The sequence below is a fragment of the Olea europaea genome, chromosome 8 (genome assembly GCF_002742605.1).
Source record: "Olea europaea var. sylvestris chromosome 8, O_europaea_v1, whole genome shotgun sequence".
NCBI lineage: Eukaryota > Viridiplantae > Streptophyta > Magnoliopsida > Lamiales > Oleaceae > Olea > Olea europaea.
This window is the reverse complement of record NC_036244.1, coordinates 14,549,784-14,555,798: the sequence shown is the minus strand read 5'-3', so window position 1 is coordinate 14,555,798 and position 6,015 is coordinate 14,549,784. Positions and strand designations below refer to the sequence as shown.

Sequence of the window (6,015 nt, the reverse complement as noted above, 5' to 3'; positions counted from 1 at the left end):
CTTTGGCCACTTAATTCTCGGATCCTATATATGCGGTCGCACTGTGCGACCGCATGGGAATTTTTTTTTTTTTTTTTTTGGCATAATAAAGAATTAATAGTAAGAATAAAATAAGTGATATCCCCAAAAACCCGACTTTTGACTAAAATTATGGTATTCACTTGATGAATTGACCCGACTCTTAACGTCCCCAATTTTCTTCAAAAACATACTTCTAAACATTCTGGGACGTGTATGGGTCAGAAACTTGGTACCCAAAAATTTATTTATTTATATATATATATATATATTTTTTTTTTTTTTTTTTTTTAAGTCAAACATTGACATGTGAAATTTAGAAAAAATTACCTAGAAATGCGTGAATTTCACACCCAATCACCCAAACTACTCCAATCAACCTGACTCGTGTGTACAGTGCTTGGACTCTTTTAACATATATGGATGATCGATGACCACATAAAGAAAATGAAAAATGAAATTGAAACAAAAATAATTTCTAATCTAAGTGCAGAGAGCATAATAAATTAAATGAAAAGGATACAGTGGGTTGCCTCCCACCCAGCGCTAGGTTATAGTCGATAGCTCGACTTTTCTGTAGCTGCTTCATTCTGATATTTCGAGTTGAACGGTGGACTCTTGGTTGGAGAAGTCACCGCCCCAGTAGTGTTTCAGTCTTTGCCCATTAACAGTGAAGGTACCCTTAGTCTCGTGGCTCACTTGTATAACCCCATATGGTAGAACTTTCGTGACAGTATAAGGACCCAACCACCTTGATCTTAGTTTTCCTGGGAAAAGCTTGAGTCTCGAGTTATAAAATAGCACTTTCTACCCCACTTCAAACTCTCGCCTCTGAATATGCATGTCGTGCCACTTCTTTGTTCGTTCCTTGTAAAGTTTTGAATTTTCATAAGCTTCCATTCTAAACTCATCTAACTCATTAAGTTGCAACAGACGCTTTTCACCGGCGACGCTCAAGTCCATATTCAACTGTTTCATAGCCCAGTATGCCCGGTGGTCCATTCTAGTGGCAGATAGCACGCTTTCCCAAAGACTAGGTGGTATGGAGACATGCCTATCGGGGTCTTGAATGTTGTTCTGTAAGCCCATAATGCTTCGTCCAGCTTTTTAGACCAATCCTTTCTAGATGAATTCACAGTGACTTCTAGCATTCTCTTCAGCTGCCGATTAGATACCTCAACTTGCCCGCTGGTTTGTGGATGATATGGAGTAGCAACGCGGTGTTTAACGCCATATTTATTCAACAACTGCTCAAACTGGCGATTACAGAAATGATTGCCCCCGTCGCTAATTATAGGCCGTGGTGTACCATATCGGGTGAAAATGTATTTCTTCAAGAATCCAATTACTGCCTTTGAGTCATTTGTTGGCAATGCAACTGCTTCCACCCATTTTGATACGTAATCCACAGCCATTAAGATATACTGATTTGAGAACGAAGGGGGAAAAGGTCCCATGAAGTCAATTCCCCAAACATTAAATATCTCCACTTCCAAAACGTTATTCAGTGGCATTTCATTCCTCCTCGAGATATTCCCAGTGTGTTGACATCGGTCACACCTCTTAACAAACTCAAATGTGTCTCTAAATAGTGTAGGCCAGTAGAACCCTGATTGTAGAATCTTTGCAGCTATTTTTGAAGCCCCAAAGTGCCCTGCGTATGCAAATGAATGGCAGTGCTCGAGAATCTCATGTACTTCTTCCTCAGGTATACATCTCCTTACTATCTGATCAGCCCCTCGCCTATAGAGAATTGGGTCCTCCCAGAAATAATACTTCAATTCGACGAAAAACTTTTTCCTTTGGTGACTCGAGTAGTCCGGTGGTGGGATGAAACTGGCCAAGTAATTGACGATATCTGCATACCAAGGTACTTCATCTACTCTCAACATTTGCTCATCTAGGAAGATCTCATTGATGTCCACTAATTCATCTATCCCCCCAAGCTCTAATCGGGATAGGTGATTCGCTACTACATTCTCACTGCCCTTTTTGTCTCGTATCTCGATATCGAATTCTTGCGACAGTAACACCCAACGAATCAACCTCGGCTTTGCATCCTTCTTTGTGAGTAGACATTTCAATGCAGCATGATCTATGTAGACTATGACTTTAGACCCGACAAGGTATAACCTGAATTTGTCGAATGCATATACTACAGCCAATAGCTCCTTTTCAGTGGTGGCATAATTGATTTGCGCTTCATTCAGAGTCCTACTTGCATAGTAAATTACGTGAAAGATTTTATTTCTCCGCTGTCCTAATACTGCACCCACGGCGTGATCACTTGCATCACACATCAATTCAAAAGGGAGTCCCCAGTCTGGTGCCACAATTACTGGTACTGTCTTAAGCTTCTCCTTTAAAGTGTTGAATGCTGTGAGGCATTCTTCATTGAACTCAAAGGTTACGTCTTTCATTAGCAGATTGCATAACGGTTTAGTGACCTTCGAGAAATCTTTTATAAATCTCATGTAGAAACCCGCATGCCCCAAGAAACTACGAACTCCTTTAACTGATGTAGGTGGTGGTAACTTCTCAATAACTTGAATTTTTGCCTTTTGCTGAGATTCGATGCCCGAGTACAATGCCTTCTTGCACCATAAAGTGACATTTCTCCCAATTTAAAATCAGGTTAGTCTCCTTGCATCTCTGTAAGACCAAATTCAGGTACTCTAAACATTCATCGAATGAAGATCCAAACACTGAGAAGTCATCCATGAAAACTTCAATAAACCTTTCAATCATATCGGAGAATATTGCCATCATACACTTCTGAAATGTGGCTGGGGCGTTACAAAGACCAAAAGGCATCCTACGATAAGTAAAAGTACCATAGGGACAGGTGAAAGTGGTCTTCTCCTGATCTTCTGGTACGACAGGTATCTGATTATAGCCCAAGTATTCATCCAGAAAACAGTAATGTGAATGTCCAGCCAATCTTTCTAACATCTGATCAATGAATGGGAGGGGAAAATGATCCTTTCATGTGGCTGCATTGAGCTTGCGATAGTCGATACAAACTCTCCATCCCGTAACTGTTCTGGTGGGAATTAATTCATTCTTCTCGTTTTTCACCACTGTGATTCTCCCTTTTTTCGGTACCACTTGAACTGGGCTAATCCATGAACTATCTGAAATTGGGTAAATAATTCCTGCATCCAGTAATTTCAATATCTCTACCCTGACCACTTCCTTCATGTTCGGATTTAATCTTCTCTAACCCTTTATACTTGGCTTGCAATTTTCCTCCATTAGAATCTTATGCATGCACAGAGAAGGGCTGATTTCTTTAATATCAGCTATTGTCCACCCAATCACCGTCTTATTCTCTCTGAGTACCCTAAGCAATTTTTCTTCCTCCACCTCACTGACTGTATTCGAAATGATTACTAGAAGTGTATCTGACTCCCCCAAATATGCATATCTGAGATGTGGTGGTAATTGTTTGAGTTCCAAAACTGGTGGCTGCTGAACAGAAGGTAGTGGCTTTGTGTTTCCCATCCCCAGTTCCTCGAAGTACCTCTTTCGGGTGTACGGCGGATTCGTCTCCAAAAATCTTGCACATGTTTCAACTTCAAAAGACTCTGACTGGACTGATTGGGATTGTTCAATACATGCCTCATAGGCATCAGATGGACTGTGTAGTAAGACTGTTTCTTGTACTGTCTTGTCAATAATGTCAACTTGATAACAGCTGTCAGATTCTGCTGGTAGTTTCATTGCCTTGAATACATTGAATGATATCTACTCTTCTCCCAATCTTAAAATCAACTGACCTCTTTGAACATCAATTAACGCTCTCTCTGTTGCCGGAAATGGTCAGCTAAGTATCAATGGGACGTCCTTGTCTTCTTCCATGTCCAGGATAAGAAAATCCGCTGGGAATATGAACTTCTCAACCTTGATAAGCACATCTTCAATTATTCCTCTGGGATGTGTCGGTGACCTGTCAGCCAGCTGAAGTGTCACAGTGTTTGCTTTAGCTTCTCCCAAGCTGAGTTTCCTGAAAACAGACAAAAGCATTAAATTAATACTTGCACCGAGGTCACATAATACTTTATCAAAATATACTTCACCGATTGTGCAAGGAACAGTAAAACTCCCTGGATCTTTTAGTTTTGGTGGAAGCTTATTCTGGATTTTGGCACTACATTCCTCCGTAAGCATAACTGTCTCATGGTCTTCCAGCTTGCGGTTATTTCATATGATATCCTTCAGAATTTCGCGTAGCTAGGCATCTGGAACAGTGCATCAGCTAGTGGGATGTTGATATGGAGCTTTTTGAAGATTTCTAGAAATTTTTTGTATTGTTGCTCCACTTTTTGCATCTTCAAGCGTTGTGGAAAGGGAATCGGAGGCTCGTAGGGGTTGACTGTGACTTTGGCCTTATCCTGTGATTCTTCTGAATTTTCCTTTGAACTTGATTTCTTTACAACTGTCTCTTCTTCAGCGGAGGAAGATGTTTCTCCAATCACACCCGGTCTCTTGACATGGATTTCAGGTAATTGCACTCCACTTCGAGTTGTAATGGCCTTGGCCTGCTCTTTAGGATTGATTTATGTATAAGTTACCTGGTGTTCTGCCAGTCAATGCGATGGCTAGCTGCCCCATCTGAGTCTCCAAATTTTTGATGGCTGCATTTTGATTTTGAAGTGTAGCTTCGGCCTTCTCCATGAATTTTCCTATCATATCTTCCAATTGAGGCCTCTTCTCTTGTTGTTGAAATTGCCCCTGTTGATTATTCTGATTCTAGTTGCTCCAAGAGAAGTTGGGATGCTTCTTCCAGCTGGGATTGAAAGTCTCTCCATATTGATTATATTGCTAACGTTGTCCCCACTGTGCGTAATCTGCTTACTCAATTCCTTGCATGAGTATTGGGCAATCTGATGTTTTGTGCTCGGCTCCACATTCCTCACAATTGCTCTTCTTAGCTTGTGATATGCTTTCCACCTTGTGATACAGAGAGTCAATTTTTACAGATATTGCTGAATAAGCGTCCACCTTGTAGACACCTGGAGTTTTCTTTGGGATAGCCCTCTCAGAAGACCACATGGCTGATGTGGTAGCCATTCGCTCAAATAATTCTAATGCCCCATCAACTGTTCGTGTGGATATTGAGCCATCTGATGCTGAATCCACCATGCTCTTATGGTATAGAAGTAATCCTGTGTAGAAAAATCGAATCTGGGTCTTTTTATCGAACCCATGCTGAGGGCATTTCCGGAGCATGTTTTTAAATCTGTTCCAGGCTTCATCAAATGATTCATTCTCTCCTTGATTGAATACTGATATATCATGTCTCAGCTTTACTATCTTGGCTGGGGAGAAGAACTTTGTGTAGAATTTGTGTGCCAGCTCATTCCATGTAGTGATACTTGCAATCGGGAGTGAATCCAACCATTCAAGTGCTCTGTCTCGTAACGTATGTGGAAAAAGCCTTAATCTGATAGCGTTATCCGAAATCCCTTGGTATTTGAAATGTTGACACATATCTAGAAATCAAGATACGTGTGTGTGTGGATTCTCCTCGGCTTTGCCATAGAATTGGTGTCTATTTTGAAACAGCTGTATTACATTGGTCTTCAATTGAAAGTTGGGCTGCCCAAACGATGGATATACAATGCTGGATTGGCTTTGAATAACTTGAGGAGTCAAGAAGTCCCCCAGAATTTCATTTCCTTCATCCATTGCCTCTCCTTCGTTAGCTTGAATAATATGATTGTTTAATTCGTTGGCCATTTATACTTGTGCTTCGTGATGATCTCTTTGTCGTCGATGAAAGGTGTGCTCAATTTCAGGATCAGCTGGAATCAATTCTCCTCCAGGCAATCGTGACATGCAAATCTGAGAATTTAAACCAGTACAAGCACTGGGATTCAAATAATTTAAATAACTAAAACACAAATAAAGGATAATAACCCTAAATAAAAATAGAAATAAAAAAATAAAATTATGCTAGCAAAATAAAAATTGAGTTCGAATTAGTGCCTCGAG

General features: G+C 40.5%; 1 pseudogene; it reads right to left on the bottom strand.

Annotated features, from left to right (window-relative positions):
• Nucleotides 1–603: 603 nt before the first annotated feature.
• On the bottom strand, nt 604–2,970 carry LOC111398329 (annotated as a pseudogene).
• Between the last annotated feature and the right edge of the window lie 3,045 nt (nt 2,971–6,015).